General features: G+C 31.3%; 1 protein-coding gene across 2 annotated transcripts in view; it reads left to right on the forward strand.

Moving 5' to 3' along the window:
* Nucleotides 1-21514, forward strand: part of LOC148282342 (uncharacterized) — a 50082-nt gene that overhangs the window by 25503 nt on the left and 3065 nt on the right. The window lies entirely within an intron of this gene.

The raw sequence follows: 21514 nt of genomic DNA on the forward strand, positions 1-21514 counted from the left end.
AAATACGATTATGTATGTTATTTTATTTATGAAAATAAATAAAACTTTAAAAAAAATAATATGGATATATTATTATTTTGTTAACCGGTTTATGTTATGGTAAATAATTTAAATGAAATAATGGTTTATGTTTGTTACTACATATGTATGATAAATATTTTATTCGTTTTATATGTTTGTAATGTTTTTTACTAAATTCAGTTATTTTTAAAGGAATTACTTGCTAAGCCTCTATTTTAGAGGCTTGTCAGCAAGTGGGAAAGAAAGGATGTGCAAGGAAGTTATTAAAAAAACGCCACAACATCCAGACCAATTAAAAAAAATTTTTTTTTAGGATTTCCGTCTTGCAACTGGTGGGAATCGAACCCGCGATACCAGTTTCACAGTTAGCCGTCTAAAAAACTGCGCCACGGCGCCATTTTTGTTTTTAATTTAATTGTAATTTAAATATTGTATTATTTGTAATTATTATTCAAAATAATTTCTTCTTCTTGTATTTGGATTGTTCTTTTTTAATTATTATATTGTACCATTTATAATTATTAACTATTTTTAATTGACTTTATATTAAGTTGTTGTTAATTATTTATTTAAATCTTCAAGTACAAGGAATAAGTACTTTGGCGGACTTATTACTTAAAACGATATCTTGCAATACCAAAAAAACAAAGGTTAAAATAAGAGTTGGTCAAAAATTTAGAAATAAAACCTAATTAAATAAAAATAACAGCTGTTTTTAATGGGGAAATAAGGCTTGCACAAGCATTTCAACAAAAGTTATGTTAATTGAAGAATGAGGAATCTGGAATCAGAGAATGAATTTGGAAGGGAAAAGAAAAAGGAACCGAAGAATGAAAAGGAATAAAAATATGTTTAAAAATACAGGTATTTCAGGGCTGGTATTCCGAACGCGTTTACAGCGCGCTATAATGCGTATTTAGTACGTAAAAACGCGCTATACCGCGCTATAATTTCGTTTGGAATACCAGCGCAGGATTCTAAGGATATATAGTAACGTTATTATGACTTAAAACGGGCACAGCGGAAAAAGCCATACTATATTGTGAATATAAATACAAATGTAATTAGAAATAAATAAATACATGTTAAAAAAATACAGGGTACTAACTACTGGCAATGATAAAATAATTTATATAGGGTTGTAGTCCCGTAGCTAGTGTTGCGGACTCACGGATCAGAGGTCCGAGGTTCGAACCCTACTTTACCCTAACTTGATTTCCATTTTCTAATAGTGAGTTATTTACAACTCGTTGAAAATGGCCATCAAAATTGAAATATTTGGGTAAATTATTAGAACGCTAATATTTTTTTATTTTTTTTAATAAATAAAAAATATGTATATAGACATAATATATGTATTTACTCTTAACCTGTATTTACATATGTATGATTATGTGTCATCTGTTATTTTTTTGAAAACTGTTTTTCTTAACAAATAAATAAATAAAATAAGACGCAGTATTTGGAAAGGATGATAATTTTTACAATACTGATTAGTAGTTAAATTAAATTAACATCTATAAAACTTTCATTATGTGGACAAAAGAGATGCCGACGAAAAGTTCAGAGCAATCAATTTTAATTATTTATTTTGTTCATTAACGCCCATGGGGCATTTATAATAAACGAACATTCTAACGTATTTAAAAATAATCAAATAAGTAAAATCAAATAAATAGTAAAAAGAAATAAGTACCGAAAAAATATGTGAATTTATAAAAGATACGATAAAAAAGGAATTAATAATTTATAAATGAAGAAGAGGTCATTAATTGATAGGTGAAATGAAATTAACTACATGAAATTCCTTTGCAACTCGAAAAAAAAAACATTATTTTGTTGGAATTTATTACGTCGTAGTTTTTGATTTTCTTAAATGTCTGAAATAAATTAATCAGAATTTAAACACTGGTTTTGATTGGTACTGTAGCCACTTTTGCTCGTAATTATAGGCTAGCAATATATACACTTTATACAATAAAATATACAAGTAAGGAAACTGAATGCGTTTATTTCTTACTCCAAGCTTTCTTGCTGATTTGATAAGGGTGGTCTCGGAACTTATTTCACAATAATTCCGAGTTTATTATCCGCTCCCAAGATTACATTTAAAATGAGGCGACTAAGAATTGGAGTGGAGAATTGGTTAGTATGAGGTGAGGTATCCTGTTTCCGTTTAGTTATTTACTTATTATTTTTTAAAATTTTATATTATTATTTAAAAAATTTAAACGCTGAGAATATATTGTAAAGAAGATAGCTTGTGCTTAACAATGATATCGATATATTTGTTAAGTTATTTAATCAAGTATATGCTACCGGAGTAATACCAAAAGACTGGCTTAAATCGTCATTTATTACCTTACCGAAAAAAGTGAACGCAAAAAGGTGTAGTGAATATAAAACAATAAGTCTTAAGAGCCACATTCTAATTTTTTTTCTGAAAATCATTCACGGAAGAATATATAAAAAGTGTGAGGAAAATTTTAGCGAAACACAATTTAGTTTTGGGAATGGATATGGTACAAGAGAAGCTCTCTGTTGTATTCAATTGCTTGTTGAAAGATGCCGCGACATGAACGTAGATGTATATGCGTATTTCATAGACTATGCCAAAGCTTTGGATAAAGTAGGTACGTCACCAAGAACTTTTAGAAATTTAAAAAATAAACAACCTAGATTCTAAAGATATAAAGATGGTAATCTATTCTGGCATCAAAAAGCTGCAGTGAAAGTGGATGATGAATTGACATCGGATATAGACATATGTCGAGGAGTCCTGCAAGGATGCATTCTGTCTCCTCTCCTTTTTAATATGTACTCGGAAGCCATTTTTAGAAATGGGCTAAATTTACTAACAAACGGCATTAGCATAAATGGACAAATTATTAACAATATCCGATACGCGGATGATACTGTCCTTCTGTCCTCCGAATGCGCATTGCTCGATGTTACGTCTTCTCAGTACTTTTTTACGGCGTCGAAACGTAGACACTCACCCAAAACACTTCAAAAAAGATCGAAGCCTTTGAAATGTGGTGCTACAGGAGGATATTAAAAATCTCCCGGGTGGATAGAGTCCGAAACGATAATGTTCTCCGACGGACTTTGGGCATGTGATGAGAGGCGAAAAAATGTAAAATTTTACAAGTCATTCTACAGGGAAGGATTGAAATAAGACGCAGTGCAGGTAGAAGGCGCATATCTTGGCTTAAGAACTTGTGCGACTGGTTCCATTGCAGCACTCAGTCTTTGTTCAGGGCAGCTGCCAATAAAGTAAGAATCGCAACGATGATTTCCTACCTCCATCGGGGAGAGGACCCATAAGAAGAAGAAGATTTTACTTTTAGCAATTAGTCCGCCAAAGTACTTATTCTTTGTACTCGAAGTTTTAAATAAATAAATAATTTGTTGTAATTTTTTGTTGCGTCCTTTTGTTCTTTTTATTTGGAAAAAAACAGACACCATTTATGTTAACATCATTATCATCATCATCATCATCATAACCATCAAAGAGTTATTTTCGTCCATTGCTGAACATAAGCCTCCCCATACTTCTCCGTATGTCCCTGTCTTGCGCTTTCTGCATCCAGTCACCAGCAATTCTTTTATATCATCTGACCATCGTGTGGGGGGTCTCCCTCTTCTTTTTTTGTCTTCACGAGGTTTCCGCTCAACCACCCCTTTAGTCCATCTTTGGTCTTTTAATCTGGCACCATGTCCCGCAAATGACCATTGGAGCTTAGTCAATATTTTGACTACGCCCGTTACTCGCGACCCTTTCCGTATCTCGGTGTTTCTTATCCGGCCAGAGAGTTTTATTATGTAGCATGGCACTTCATATTTTATTTGTGCTACTTGGAGCTTCGTTATACTCGTAGTCAATTAAGTGAGTAAGTGTTTATGCTCCATAATATGTCAATACTGGAATATGTCAACACTGTGTCGGTTCATGCCACTACATGTGTCGGTGGATATCAAAATAAGTAAAATCAATTTTCAGTAAAAAATGATTTTTTAATTCAAAATCTGAAAATGTTAGAATTACATATGTTGTTGATATCAAACGTGGAAAGATCGAACGTTTTATTATAGTAATTAAAGTTTAAAATTTAATTTAGTTTTTTTTCTCATGTACATTCGAAATTATATAACTTCAAATTACTGAATAAATAAAATAGTGTAAGTCGCTCTACAAACACAAGAGCTAGTCTCTTATTTGGAAAGTAACAGCTTAAACATTAAAATATTTTAAAAAGTAGATTGTAAAGTAAAAAAAGTTTTTTTAAATATTTTCATAGTCGAGTAATACTAGAGTTCTTATTGTTTACTCAAATGTAAAAACATTCTGACCATTACCTTAAAGTCGTATATAAATTGTGCTGGAAAAATGGAAATCGAGTTGGGGTAGAGTGGGATTTGAACTTGAGACCTTTGGTCCGTGAATCCACAATTTCAATTTTAATTTCAATTTTATTTATTCATATATAAGTACATTACAAAATGGAATATCGCAATTCATACATATGGAAATAATTAAAATAATAAGGTAAAATTAGGTATATATATAAAAAAACATTTAAGTATACATAATATCCAGAGAATAATATGTTAAAAAGTAAGATAATCTTATAACGAAAAACTCCCTCAGAGACGTGAAAAATGTCAATGTCCAAAGTGATATTGTTCAACATACAGATAGCCCTTCCAACAGGCATAACCATTGGCAGGTTGGTCCTGTATATTGGAATGTGAAACAGTCTATGCTGACGCTGTCTAAGGTAATTATCCGGAACATAAAAGCTAATGCTCCGCACAATTTCAGGGTTGTCACAATACTACGACGAGACCACAACTTGGTTATTATGTAATCATATTGATCAATAAAATAAATATACATTTATATGTCAAAATCGACAACATCGACGTAGCTAATCAAAGTTGTGCATTTTTTTTAAATCGAAGCTAGTTTAAATTTGAAAGTGAGCGTGTTCGTTGGTATCGTTTTTTTCCCTTAAGTTCAATTTCATTTAATTAAAAAAAAAGTGGCCAAAATATAGGCAATAAATGATAGATTAAACCAAAGTCGGTTATATTTATTAATTAATTTCTTAAAAACTAGTAAAATCCACTTCATTTTATTTAACGTGACTAAATCCGAATTATGTCGGCCTCGTGGTGCAGTGGTCAGCGCGTTTGCCTACCACGCAAGAGGTCTCGGATTCGATTCCCAACTTATTTATAACTGTGTTTTTACATTAGAATATTTCATAGTCCCTGGACTGGTACCTGAAGCGTAAGACTGAAGATCTTACCATCATGTAACAAAAATGATCAAGATACACTGCGATTGGTGTACCAATACAGTGCCCTATGCATCATTAGGTGCGATGATGATGATGATCAAATCCAAAATAAATCTTATTTTTTTAAGGATACTGTTTAATCTCTTCTGATTTTATTAATATAAAACGCATATAAATTGTCGTTAACATTAAAATCTTGTCCTTTTAATGAATTAATTGAATTGCGACAATCTGTAACGAAAAAACTTTGTTTCTAAAAAATCGCTTGGATAGAATTTAAACATTTTTGATATTGACCGACACACATATTAAACAAAATTATTATTTCAACATTTAAGATCTTATTTAAAGTAAAAAAAATAAATGATTTAGCTATTTTAAAACGCCGTTCTTTCGAAATTGCGCCATTAAATAATATATAGGTACATGTTATACGCCACATAAAAGCAATCATTTTCTTTGGGAAAATTGATAAAAAATATCCATAAAAGTTTTATATAACTAGAATTTAATTACTTTTCGACCGGCAGATTACGCCTCTTAACATTTAGACTAAACTTACTCAAAACTATTCAAAAACAATCTAATCTAATGAAACATAATGTCTGGGTTGGTTTATGCGATCACTCACACTATGTGAATATTTTTACTATAATCAGTGCAAGTTTGTGTAAGCTTTTAATAGCATGTGTCCTATCAGCACATTGGTTTTATATTTTTGTGCAATTACTAATATGAATGTGTCCTGACGAAATCAATAGACATAGAAAAGCCGGTAAGTGGTTATATACAAATATTTACAAACATTTATTTAAATTTTTCATCACAAAGTTAATGCTTTAAATAAAAAAAAAACATTTTTTCATTCTAGGTAGGCGCGAAAGAAAAACCAGTCAAAATGTAGAACTTATATTATTTTCAAAGAATTACAATTATTTATAAGCGGTCATCATTTTTAAATAAGATAGAAAAGAAAGTTTGATTGGATTTTTTGGCAAATTGAAGATTTGTACAGGAGATGAAAAATAAAATTACCCTTAATTCCAAGAAACGAAATGTAACTCGACTCGATCTAATTTATTTTTTTAGAAAACGAATTATCTTTTACATTTCGATTGAAGGTTTAATGTTTAATTTGCAAGATGATGGAATTAAATAATTATACAATTTACCTAATGTTTAAAACAGATCATTACTTTATTCACCTGCTCGTAAAAATAGTGCTGGGGTTATGTAGTCTCGTGGTTGTATCTTGGATCCCAAGTCAGAAGTTAAAGGTTCGCCCGCCGGTCTAACACAACTTATGTAATCATTTTTATGATTTCAGTTGTGCATAGGGCTCTGTGTTGGAACTACAATAACTCAATATCTCAATTTTGTTTTTAATACATTCAGTTAAGGTGATCAGTCTTACGCTGAAAGTGCCAGCTATACTGCAGTGTAGAAACAAATAAAAAACGATATTTTACGTTTTCCGTGCCAGGAATTGAACCTAGGACCTGGTAGGCGACAGCGTCAACTACGAACTAAGCGAGGCGGACTTATCACTAGTCGATTTCCCTTTTTAGGATTTTTACCTGAGAGTAGTCATCGAGTCATAGGCACTCGTTCAGGGTTCTGGTTCTATTTACACAGAAAATGACGTATGTGAATGAATACCTATAACTTGTTTTATTTTATTTTATTTGATTTGGAAATCAACAGTTGTACATACATATTTATAGTAAACAAAGAGATATAGTGTATAAACTGAGAACTAATAACAGATAAACATCGTTATTTATTTTAGTGGGTACTTTTAATTAATTTTATTTATGTATTAAGGAAATCCTACAGTCTTTATATAAATTCAAGGTACAAAAGAGCAATTAAATAAAGTAAGACCAATTACAGATTTCACATTAATTTACTATGAATGCAGGAGGAGAGGGAAAAAAATAATTTTATTCTAAAAAAGTAAAAATATAAATATTAAATTAAAAGTACATAAAAGGGAGAAGACATTGTATAGCTCCAACTCTACTTTCCTTCCCTTTCTCTCTGCTTCCATGAACATTTATATTTCTTAGTAAAAATTCACAACCAACAATAATGAATTAGATGCAGGTAGTAGATGTACATATGAATAAGTATAAATTAAGGGTTGAAATTAAAAGTTAAAATGAAAATCAAAAGTAAAAGTTAAAATTAAAAGTTTAAATTAAATTTATTGAGTTTTCCTACTGACATTTCTTGGTGGAAATGCATTTTAATTATAATAATAAAAATACTTTATAGTTTTATTCAGCTTTTATTTGTTAATTTTTCACCAGTGACCGTAAGTAACCGTAGTACAAAATTTATAATAAAAACACATAAATAAAAGTGGAATAAAACTATCAGTATTTTTATTATTATAGTTTAAATTCAAATTGACTGTTTTTTCTAGATATACATTTAAGTTATGCTTTATTATTTTTTAGCTTGTTTCAGTTGCATTTATGAGCACCCACTAATTTTTTTTTAAAAGCTTTAAAACAATTAAGTATATATTTATTATTTCATTTAATTATATTTATTTTTCTCAATTTTTGTACTTTTTTAAACTTTTTTTTCTTAAAACTATTTTTTATTTTTAATGCATATAAAATGTATTCATTATTTTATATGTCTACAATATTTTGTCGATACTTTGTTATTGAATCTTATTTAACACTGCACTGGGCACTGCGATGACGCTCTATTATTTAATAGTTTATTGGTATCAATGTGTTTTAATACTTTGTTTTTTTTTTATATAATGTATTAATATCGTTATAACATGTGTATTTTGTTGAATGAAGACTCCATAATAATAAAAATATTATATAAAATTACACATTAATATAAAGTTGTTTTGACTTCCTAACTAAGTTAAGACATATTTAAAAAAAGTTAAAACATACAAGGAAAAAACAAATTATAAACAATATTTTTAGAAAAACGTGGTTAGATAGTCAAAACAATAACGATCTCCAAAATTTATTAAACAAATATAAAAATATAAAAAAATAACATTTCGCACCTTTAGGACGAAAACGATTGAACTCAAAAAAGCTTAAAATAAATTAAGATCATAAAGCGACTTTTCGCGACTTTCGACAACATTTTCCATATTTCTGCATTTAAAAAAACACAACATTCGGGTGGGAATAGAACAAAACCGTTATATCAGTCTCTTTTTTACTCGGAGAATTTAGATCCGTGTCAGTACGGAAGCAACGCAATTAGTGTTGTGTTTACATTGCTGTGTGAAGGACCCAACGCAGACAGACATATAGTGACCGAAAGTTAAGTCTTTATTTTCCGATACAAATGGCACGTTTACTTTATTTTTGAAAATATTAAAACGAGAAATTTAGCTTTGTGGTTGTTTTCTTCCGGCTTACCGATAACCTGAGTGACTTATTTAAGTTAATATCATTTTATTATTTCAACCATCGATAATCTTAGTGACTTATTTACGTTTATATAATTTCGTGAATAAATAAAAACATGTGTTTGGTGACCTGATCTGACCTAGTAAAAATTATGTCATTATCATATTTATAAAAGTGCTGTTGTTGTTTTTTTTTCAATCTAATAATGACTCATTAAATAAATGTCTTATTTAAACTTAAGATAATTTATTTGTGTGAAGCTTTTTTTTCATATATTCATAGCTGAAACCCTTCGGTATAATTTTAAATTCAAAATTTGGTGCTTACTTCAAAAAACACGAAACAATCGACGAAAGAATACGAAGGCGTCACGATTTACATTCTTCTTTTGCAATTTTCCAAAGAAATATTTTTTTGAGTTAAGTCGTTTTCGTCCTAAAGGTGCGATGTGTTACGTCATCTAAAAGCCAGCATCAACCTATCAGACTTTCCGCGACCAATTTCGCTGAAAAAGGCAATCAGCAACCCTTTAAGCTTGTCGCTCTTGCAACGTTTATCTTTGTTATTTATGACTTATTGAAAATCGCCTAAAATTTTTTAATATTTTTGAATACCTACATAACAAGAAAAAGCGCCTTTGACTCGATGGCTGCTATCAGGTAAAAATCCTGAATATGGAAATCGAATGGAGATAAGTCCGCTTCGTTATGTAATGGTTGGCGTGTTAGCCTACCGTTTTGAGGTCCCGAGTTCGATTCCTGACAGGGTGAACGTGAAATATTGATTTTAAAGGTTGTCTAAACTGCAGTATTTTATTGCTTCTGGACTAGCCCCCGAAGCGTAAAGCTGATCATCTTAGGTACCTTCATGTAATAGATGAAAGAAGCACGCTGCATTTGGTTTATCAATGCAGTGTCCAGTGGAAATACAATGTTGATAATATTTTTAAAAAAATCTTGAATCGGTATGATTAATATTTTGCCCATGAAAAATACTTATTCCATCAAACTAAGCTAGCTCCATTTGGAAAATATCACATTTTTTTGCAATTATAAATTAATAACGGTCTATGGAATACTGGTGAGTATAAACAATATTTTTTTGTACTAACTAGCACAATATTTATTTTAAAATTTCCTCGAAAACGGTTCATTGCATTGGCCACGCCGCTAATACGTTACAATTCGGTCAAATTTTGAACTTTGATGTAACCGTTTAAATTTAAATAGTACATCGTCATGAATCTTAACGTGACAATTGTCATGGCCAAACATGTCACGTTTTTGTAAAGACAATTTTTTTAACTTGTGAAGTTATGGAAATCTGTAGATAAAGTTAGGAAACAGCAAAATATACAGACGCGATCAGCGGGAAGGATTAATTTTCTTGGCTAAACCACTCACTTGAAGCTAGCTCAAAGAAACTTTACCTTCCTGGCTCCCAAATTTTTAAATCAACTTCCGGCAGCCATAAAAAACTCCACAAGTGCCAATGTATTTGTAGGATAAGTAGTTGGGTTTTAGTTGGAGTTCCTACCCCAGTTAGAGATAGACAGAGAAGACACGAGGTTGGTGTTTAATGCGTATTTATTACATGGCGAATAAGATACAGCACTTGCTTGGGTAGCACAAGCGTAGCGGCGATGATGGGTTGAAGAGACTGCACTTGAACTACATGCTGGAGCTGAGCAATGTGCATTGATCTTGTTGAGATGACTGATGTTGGCTGCGTCCTGTAGTCTCTTTATAGACCATATTCCTTTGTAGTTCATTTTTTCATGGTAGGGACAATGTAAATGTACTGCACGGCAACGATCCCGTCTTTATGGTGCAATATTGCTAGAGTTGCAATATAAGTTGTATTGGATTCGATAGAAAATGATGACATTGCATCGTCGGTTATTAGTCTACTTCAGGTGAACTAATTTGACACATGTGTGTCATCGACTATGGACTATGGACCCTACATATTTTAGAAAAATGTTTGCAATTGGTTGCTGCACATCGATAGGGACGAGGTTATCCATTTTTCTCAAAGTTCGAGATTAGCATTTAGCAAAAATTTACAAATCTGCTTTCCTTCCATGCTTTTACTTTTATTTGCTTTATATATCTTGATATTTTTACGTTTTTTCTTTTTTTTTTGTATAATTTAATTTAGTACGTACTATTATTTGGCATATGATTTACTCCTGTTTTTTTATATTTCTTACTATAGTACAGAGTGAGTTTCTAGAAAACATATCTTAATTATCATTTCAATTATGTTTTTATATATACATATATTCTTTTTCTGTTGTTTTCAATGATACTCTCATTTTGTTTTTTTTTTATACTACTATATTTTACTGTTATTTTGTTGATTTTAATGATACCATTATTTTATATATTTGATTATGTGTGGTTCTTAATTTGTATAATTTATATTTTAAAAATTATTTCTGATTATCTTTTTTGCATTGTATTATTTGGAATTTTATTATTTATTACATTTTCCTTTTTTATTTCTTAATGTCATTATAATTTGATCTACTTAATTAAACCATGTATTTATATTGTTATTTATTGTGACTTGACATGGGCATAGCCTAAAAAGCCTTAATAAGTTCATTAATATTTAAACGAGTGTAACTTCGAATGAATAAATAAATTAAATGAATAAATAAACGATTTTATTTTAAAAGTAGAGTAAGATGGTAAATATTTCTCCACGATATTCATATTGATTTTAAAAATACAATTAATTTTTCTTTATCCGTTTTACGTGTGTCATTTTGTGTTTCCAATGTATGGGGAAGGTAATAAATTAATATAGTTTTTAAAGTAATGAGATATGATGCCTTCCGATGGGGTGTTCAAAGTTCAAAACTCTGCTCCCCCCCTCCCCCAACCCACTTGACGTTTAATCCCCCTCATCGTGAAATATGTTCCTGTTGACAGTTTTTCCATGTTTATAGGAAAATTATAATAGTTACAAGAAAATAGTCGTGGGCAGAAATGATCTATATTAAATTGTCAACAAAAAATATCCCAAGTCTTTTTTCCATAGAATTAAGAATAGTCCAGAAACCGCAGACGCACATCAAACAGAAGGCGACTCAACTACTCATAAATGAGTAGGTTTACGTTTTGACTCATTAGTTTCTTTGTAGACGTCGCTCAGTACGCAACTCTTGATTCGAATTTAACCATGCCGTGTTGTGTCCTTTTAAAGTGTAGGAATACTGCTAGGATCTTAAAGAAACTGGATGCAATCACATTTCATGTGTAATTATCAAATGAATGCGTTTGTCACAAATGCATTACTTTAAAATTGAATTTTTTTTCCATCTGTCAGATTGTCGAAGAAACAAAATGGAAATTTCGTTAGTGTAGCCTGGGTAGTAAATTTTTTTACTCTACTTTGCTCATATAATAAGAGAAATAATGAAAATTAAACCTCGGATTAAACAACGCCGTGCTGGACATTTGGCCGACATTATCTTTAAAACATAAAATATTATTTAACATGCTATTAAACTATCCGTTTTATGTGAAATAAAATTTGTTTCATTCAAGTTCATTAATTCAATTACTCTTATTAAAATAACTTTTACTTATCTACTTTGTTGTGTCAATAAATGTTTCCGAGTGCACAATAAAATTTTAGAAAAATTAACAAATTGTTTTTTTTACGTTACATTTGTGTTATGGTTATATTCTTCGCGTTCTGGCAATATTACTCGGTGACTTCAAGTATGCGCGCGGCGAGAGTGTGTCTAAATGGGGGAATTATTGGACACAGTCCGATGTATTCAAATGTGATTCTACGCTCCTTCTGGACTATTCTTAATTCTATGCTTTTTTCAATAGGTTTAACAGTATTCAAGTTATACAGGTAGATAGTCGCATTACGCAAAAACTTGACTATTATCAAAAGGCACTGAAGCATAATTAAATAGAGATGATGCTTCATAGAACGATGTTTTGAAATTATGTTCCGAAAAATGAGCGTCGTCGCTTGAAATTTGGCGTGCAAAACGCGTAGTAGATTAAAAAAGACTAACTGTCTATGCCAGTTAAGTGTGCATTCAAAGCTGTATGTCGCTCCTTTTTACGCTACTTCACGTTTACTGATAACCTAAGTTAGGTTCCGGATCTAGGGTTGTATGGAACACAAGATGGGTGCTTAGTGCTGCATTTAGTTTATACATATATATCAATGACCATTATGAAAAAAAAACATTTCAAGCTCAATTTTTGAAAAAATACTTAATGACTACGGAAGAAAACCCAAAGGATAAATTATAATAACACTGTACGAGAAATCAAATGGATACTGACGTCATGTGAGATTAAAAATAACTCAAAAAAGTAAAACACTAGGAAATATAAATGCGATATTTTTTTATGTCCGACATCTTGTTTGTGCAACGGACGGAAGCAAAGATTGGCCGGAGTAGCGTTTGTCTATTGTTTCCGACAGGAACTTTTGAAAAAGGAACACGTTTTCACCGTTATTTTATTATGTTTTTTCCCCGTATATTTATAACTAAAACGCAATGTTTCTTTCAGGCGAGATCTCTAACTATTGCACCACAGCAGTGATTAAAAACTTCCACATTATCAAATACAAGTGCTATTTAACTCATCACATCGTAAATCATGTCTGAATTTTAAAATGCATTCTTTGCCCCCTATTACATAGGGACGATAAGAGATTAATGCTATTTGTCGATATATCGGATATAAATTTACTAACTATGACTTCCTGTTAAATACTTTAAACTAATTTCAATTAACATTAGAATTAGTACATTTAAAAAGTCCACATTCAGCGATAACATAATCCATAATTCTACATGTCATCATATTTCACACAAAATGTCAACATTTCATTTGTTAATTCATAAATTATTACATGTATTAATGTCAGCAAAAAATTATAAAAATTAACTTATATTTATTAAAACACAAGCACGTAACAATGACTACAAAGAATCCCCAGTTAATAATTTAATACGTAAAGAACAAAAGAAAAATACAGTGTCTCAATCGATAATAATAATTAAAAGTCGGTAAAATTAAATTATATTAGAAATACTAGCAATGAAATAAAACAAGTATTACAAAAAATATATATTTTAGTTTCGTCTCAAAATATTGTTGATAAATCCACCTGGTCCATGATGAAGTATAGAAATTAAAAAAATAACATTTCTGAAAATACGCCTGAGCATGTAGTCGGCGGCCTCCGTGGTGTAGTGGTCAAGACGCTTGACTCACGCACGGAAGGTTCCGGGTTCGATTCCCGGTGAGAACACAAAAATTGAAATGTAATTTTCCTCAAGCCTGGGTGCTCTGTGATGTAATTCACCACTGTAATTAGGCCTCCTGGCCTATTGTGGTGCAAAAAAAATGTAAAAAAAAAAATATATAAAAGTGAAATAATTCAATTAGATGAATCTCACCCGCATAAATAAAGGTTTCAGCCCTTTAACTTCACAAACATCAACAGATGAAAGAATCGAAGGAATAAAGATGTTCAAATATAGGCATAATGGTGAATGTTACACAGTGTGTAAAGTGGCCACTTAAACCAGCCATTGACAGGTCATAAGCCCTGTAGATGCCTAGACTTCTATATTACCTTCTCTAAAATCTTCTTCATCTCTGTTGTAACATGTTAATTATAGTTTTAATGTAACATTCTTTTTTTTTTTTCTCATTATATTTAAGTGTTTATATTCGATTAAATAAAGTATTTTTGTAAGGTGCGTGCCGTGAATATTTATTTAAAAGTAAAAATATAAATAAATGAATAAAACAAAATTATACGGCTTAGATCTAAAGAGGCCAATGTCGTATGTAGCAATAGTAGATGCGACTAATAATACGTAATTTTCTAGTAATTTTAAATTGATATATTAGGAGACTCGTCATGCGCTAGGAAAAATATTTAACATCTTATTCATATTTCTTCATTGAACTAGTTTTGTACGTCTTTATTTTCATAATTGTGGTTTATATAATTTCAGCCCTTCATTTCGTAATTTGTTTTCCAAAGCAATATCTTGAAACTAGCAGCATAAGCATACATATTGTGTTTATGTTCTCGCAAATCCAAGGCTTGTCTGTGGGTTACTATATTTATATATATATTTTTTACAAAGAATGAGGAATTTCAGGCCAACGGGAAATTGGATACAAAAAATGTTTACTTGCGCGCGGTAAAATGTACGAAAAAAATTAAATAATAACTCACTACTTTGAACGATTTTACTGGTTCATGTGAACCAACCAATGATATGAGAGCTATGCAAGATATCCAGCTTGCTTAGCGTAAACGAACCAATCGGGAGAACTGAGAGAGAAGAACCTTTGACGTTACACGCGTTATTTCAGAAATATAAAACATTAAAAATTATTGCGCTGATAATACGATATATAAAAATTGGCTTAGTTTAATAGTCTATTAATAAATAGAAAAAAAAACATTGAACTTCTTCATTCATATTTCTGTCTTTCTTAAAACTTTTGATAATGCCATGCTGTGGACGCACGCATTAAAGATCACTGGTCCATAAATTAATAAATGTATTTCTGTACATACGGTTTTTTTCAAATGGAAAAAATGAAAAAGTATTTTTTTTATTCAATCGGTGTATTACACTTGATAAAATATAATATAAAAAATGACATTGGCCATTTTAGATACAAACCATAAAATCATCCATTTAAATTTTATGTTAAAAAATTGTAATTTTTCCATTTAGGTACCGTCATCATAATTTTTCTATCCACACCAAGTGGTCCATAAGGCACTGGATTGGTACACTAAATACAGTGCATATCGATCGTCTGTTACATGGAAGTAAGGTGCTAGTCGAGGAACATCGGGTGGGGACAAGGGGTATGATGCTGTTGATGAATGTTGACATGGACTGCCGTCCATGATGTTGAGAACCTGCCGCCTTGTAAAGTAGGCAAGCGTAGTTAAGGCTCTCCGGTGCATCCGCGGTATATGGCCCAGCCAACCGTATCGCCTCTGCTTGATGACAGTTATGACCGGATGTTGCTGTACGTTTTCTTATTTCTTAATTCCTCACAAAGTCAAACCATCCAAATTCTTCTGAGACACCTACGTATTCTCAAAATACAGTATTTTGCTGTTTTGGGCCCTAGTGAGGTGCCACGATTCACATCCGTGGATGAGAAGAATAGGTGTTTTGTACCGGGTTGTGGTCCCGTGGCTAGTGTCGTGGACTCATGTATCAGAGGTCCAAGGTTCACACCCCGCTCTACCACAACTTGGTTCCCATTTTATAAATGTAAGTTATTTACAACTCGTTGAAAATGGCCCCTAAAATTTTAATATTTGGGTAAATCTGGATGTCAAAATTAAAATATAAAAAATAAGGAATAATAAAAAAATATATATTTATAGATGACAACCATGAAGTTTCGCATAAATAAATTGTCTATGTTTTTATGAATGTATGTATGTGTATGCGCATGGGTGTATGTACGTGTATGTGTATGTACATGTGTATATTTATATATATGTGTGTATATATGTGTATGTCTGTATGTATATGAATTAAAATGTGTATCCGAATAAGTTTATATTTTGTTTGTCTGTGCTCTATATTAATTTGTTAACTATTATAATATATTAAAATGTAATTGCCTAGCTTGGAACGGGGTATGTACCCTTGTTAGCTGGGCAAAGTGAACATGGAATTGTATTTTGATAAAGAGTGTGAATAAATAGAAATAAATAAAAATTAAAATTAAAAAAATCATAAAAAAGCAAAGGTTACCCTAAATTTTTAATTAGGTTGAATTGACAAATGGTTTTTTTCCTTTTTTAAAACAGTTTTGTAATTAAAATTTCGGAGTTCGAAATTAATTTGTGTAGCCATATATGTAGCATGTAAAAAAAAATAATGTGCAAATTGATTTTTCTCTACTCCGTGATGAGATTCATAATCGAATCTCTGCTGAATAGTTTTTAGATTAAGATTTTTCTTTATTTTAAATATACGCCCGCCCAATCTTAGATTTTTTATTTCTCTCAGTTCACAGAAAATTACAACTGTCATCAACGACACTGTTTTATTTATAATTATTTAGTAGGTAGATAGGTACTTACGTTTAAATATCTAAAACGCGATATTATGCAAACTAATCTAACGTGACTGAATGTTTCATATCCAATCGCTTCAAACTATAAATAAAAATAACAAGATGGCGTCGAAAACATCTTGAAATCAGTTTATACTTCATTTATTTTAATCGCGTAATCATAGAATGTGCGCCAATCTACATCTAAAATATATACTTACATACATAGGTAATATTATTATAGTACCTACAAAATAATGTAGGCATGTGGAGTTGAGTCGTCATGCGGCAGTTGCGAATGAGTAAAAACTCACACAGTAGAGCAAATTGAAAATTTGTTTTTTATCGGTTTTATGTATAATATTAGGTAGTAAATATAAGTATTTTACCACTTACCGACTTTTTATATCTACCGATTTCAAGACGTACCCGTCTTTTCGTCAGGACACTCACTACACCAACATGCAAATACTAAAATACCTTTTTACCCTTACCATCACCGTAGTAAATAATATAGTATTTACGAAAAAATATATAAAGGGGATGCGAACACCACCATGTCCGAACATGCACTAAAATTAGGTAAATAATATTTAGCGATATGTTGGAGAATGTGTAGAGGTCGCGAGAAGATATCTTTTCAATATGGCCCACTTTTTTATTCAAAAATTAACTTATCGTGTAACGTTTAACCTCAATGCAATGGACCGTTTTCGTGGGAATTCAAAATTATATATTTAAATTATTTTTTTACGCTACTAAAAAGTGTTAAAAAATTTTTTTTTCACTCGACAGTATTAATTAATTTATAATTGTATAAAAAAGTAGGCGCCGCGATTCTAATAGCAGACACACTTTTACACGTTGTTTTATTCTATTACCGTGTACGCGAACAGCCTATTAAGAAAAATAAAGACATGTGATTATATTATTTATTTTATTATTATTGAAATAAAATGAATTTAAAAAATATTTGTAGTTTATGCTATGATTCTGCAAAAAAAGAAGCAACAATCAAAGAAAATGAAATTGGATGATTTTTTAAAAAAAAGTGTGAGAATTTAATTTAGTACCGACGAATTGGTGAGTTAGTGTTTATTATGATTTTTTTTATTTATAAAGAGATTATTTATTTCGTAAACGAATTTAAACTGTATTTATTAAATACATTTATAATTTATTTTGAATATATAGGATATGTAAATAAATATGTTAGATTGTTCTTAGAATTTTGACACGGAATCTAACCTAAACATCTTCCATTATATTTGTTTTCATTTTACACCGATTTTTTTACGCCGGTGTCTCTCGGAACGGAACCCTGGCGTAAAACGACTTTTACCTGTATTTTTTGGGTGGAAAAAAGTTCGGATCGGAAGTGGACCTCAGTGGAAATTACGCAATCTTCAAAAATAAATTGCCCTCTTAAAATGCATGTTCTTCGGTGCATTCTGGCAAATTAGGGCAAACTTCACAAAAATATCACGTTTGGACGAAAATAGTATCTACCTAGTGGCCGTATTCTGTAACTCATTCGTTTCGTAAATTCATTCGTATCGTATGAGAGGGAACGAGAGCGAAATACGGTTTTAATTGCTTCGTAGCGAGATGGATATGACGAACGAATGAACTTACGAAACGAAATCGTGACAGAATAAACTCTCCCAGCAATCTTCCGCTCGATTATCCGACAGCTACTAATATCCGACGTTATTTTTACTAGATAGTTTAAAGCATAAAATCAGCCTCTATGTTGAAAAAGGTAGCTGGTTTTTATTATTTTTTTTGTTTGTTATTAAACCGCAAAATATTTTTATGTATCGTATTATCAGCGCTATGTTTTTTTTTTAAGATTTGTAATTTGGAAATTACCTCCGCTCGTGACGTCACCAAAGTTTTCGCCCTAGAGTTCTAGCTTCCCGGAAACCGGAAAACGGAAATCTATCATAACACTCATCATTGGTTGATTCGGAAGAACTTGTGATGTAGTTCATTTTCATTGTTTTTTCATTCATTTTTGAAAAAAATCGCTGTACAATTCATTCGTATGCATTAGGTGACATTTTAGAAAAAGTAAGGAGGTAATATAAACAATGTACCTTTTATAAATATTTATCTTTTTTGGGTGATCCCGGGCAAGCTGGATTCGTTTCGGCTACCATTGCAGGAGCCGCCTTCAGAGTAAACTGTGTGTTTTGTAGAAAAAATATGTTTTTATGTACTTACTAGTAATTTGTACCGTGACGCGGTCGGCAGTAGACACATTCCGTATCATTTTTGTAATGTGTGGTACCGGGATCCAGGTTTAGTTTAATGTCGACCAGTCGTCTTTGTTTGTGTTATTTGGGGCTTTGTGTATTTTAATCGCCTCTTTAATTATTCTTCCACTGTAATTTCGGCGTTTATGCAAAACCTTTGGTTCGAAAGCGAAAAGATGTTTTGTGCCTATAGTGTTCCGCCATAGCAGATTTTTCTGAATTTCGTACTTTTTCATATTCGAAGAAGATAAATGAAAAAAATGTTACAAAGGGGACTGCCTACTTTCCATATGTACGGAATTTCAATGACAAGATAGCCAAAGTTCTCAAGAAACAAAATATTTTAACGACGTTTGGGACTGTGGGAAAATAAAAGACCACTTATTAAACCTGAATGACAAGAACCCCCTGGAAACTAAAGCAGTTTATATCGTTTACAAACTGAGCTGCCAAATATGTAATAACATCGACATAGGACAATCAAGGCGCACTGTTGGAGCAATTATTTTCAATGTGACTCCCTGAGAATTACTTAGATATTAGTTTAAATAAATAAATATAAAGACCGTCACCTGTCAATATATTTGTGAAACATAAATGTAGGTACATAAAAATATTTATGATTTTAAGAGAAATAGAGATTTCCATAATTTCAACACGAGAAATAAAAGTAGGCTAGTTGTGCCCACAACTAGACTGCAAAAAAAATATAATTCTTTTGCTTCAAACTGCATACAATTCTACAATAAGGTAGCTACCTCTTGAAATTCGGGCTTTGCCAATAAAAGAATGAAAGATTTTGTCAAGCACAGGCTGTTTGTAAAGAGTTACTATAGAGTCGAAGAATATTTGCAAGACAAGACAGCTTAGCAATAGATTCGTGTTTATTTATTTAAATTGTGTTGTTGGTTTGAATTTATTTGTTTGTTAGGTTTAATTTACTAATTGTTAAATTGTATTATATGGCTGTAATTTATTGACATTTATAAGTGATTCAATGAATTCTATGTAAAGAATATAGGTACTAAACTAAACTAAACAGCAAAGAAAATAATTGACGAACAAAGAAGGCGTGTAAACTATGGCACAAAAACAAAATACCTCGTCCTAGGAGGAGGGAAATTTAGGTAGTGGACTGTATTGTCGGAGAAGGAAGGTTGCGCAACTTTACTAACCTGCTGAAGATGAGGCGTGACGTGTGCTAGAACCCGGCTGCTGAAGCTGGCGGTCGCGAGACGCTGGCACAGCTTGTACGTATGGAGCTGGCGGTCTAGATGCACGCTGGCACAGCTCGCTTGATCAATGATTTGTTAAGCACTTCACTGGTTGATTGGAAGGATTAGTACTACAGTTTTAATGTTGTTACCGACAATCACACATAGAATTATTGTTACATGGAGTGCGCTAGGAAATGGGTTGGACGGGTAGGTAGATATAGATAAAGTTGAGAGTTGGTACGAATACGCATGTTTTTTTTTTCTACAAAACACACAGTTTACCCTGAATATGGCTCCTGCAATGGCAGCCGAAACGTCGGAACGAATCCAACTTACACGGGATCACCCAAAAAAGATAAACATTGATATCAGTGATCGTGAAAACATACGCAACTATTTGATGGTGTATTTTTTTTACATATTTTTTTATTGATAACAAAAGGAAAAGTTGAATTAAAATTGTGTACCTTAAAGTACTTGCAACGACGAAATACTAAAATTTTTCCACATGTAAGAAATACTTTTGATATCTAATTTCCCGTAGCACTGAACTTTCTCATTTGCCGGTATTCTCATGTCGAATGCAGTAGTCAGTTCAGTTTTATAAAAAAATCGTATTAATTTAACTGTGTGTATGACGCCAGTACAAATTCCTCAATAAAAAACTATTTTTACGAAACATCTGTTTTAAATGTGACCATATTTTGTATGTATCTACCATAGAATTAAGAATAGTCCAGAAGGAGCGTAGAATCATATTTGAATACATCGGACTGTGTCCAATAATTCCCCCACTATGCCTCACTTTCGCCGCGCGCATTCGTGATACCGCCGCGTAATGTTGCACGATTGGAAAAAATATAATTATAACACAAATGTAAGGTAAAAAAAGCAATCTGTTAATTTCTCTAAAATTTTATTGTGCACGTGGAAATATTGATTGACACAACAGAGTAGATAAGTAAGGGGTCATTTAATAAGAGTAATTGAATTAATGCAATTTAAACTTAAAATATAAAACAAATTTGATTTTACATATAACGGATATTTTTAAATCATGTTAAATAATATTTGATGTTTTAAAGATAATGTCGGTCAAATGTCTACAAGAGATGTTTAATCCGAGATCCAATTTTCATTAGTTCTCTCATTAGATGAGCAAAGTAGGGTAAAAAAAATACTACCTTGGCTTCACTAAAGAAATTTCTA

The sequence above is a fragment of the Micrasema longulum genome, unplaced genomic scaffold (assembly GCF_059751315.1).
Source record: "Micrasema longulum isolate JH-2025_06_02 unplaced genomic scaffold, ASM5975131v1 h1tg000340l, whole genome shotgun sequence".
NCBI classification, from domain to species: domain Eukaryota; kingdom Metazoa; phylum Arthropoda; class Insecta; order Trichoptera; family Brachycentridae; genus Micrasema; species Micrasema longulum.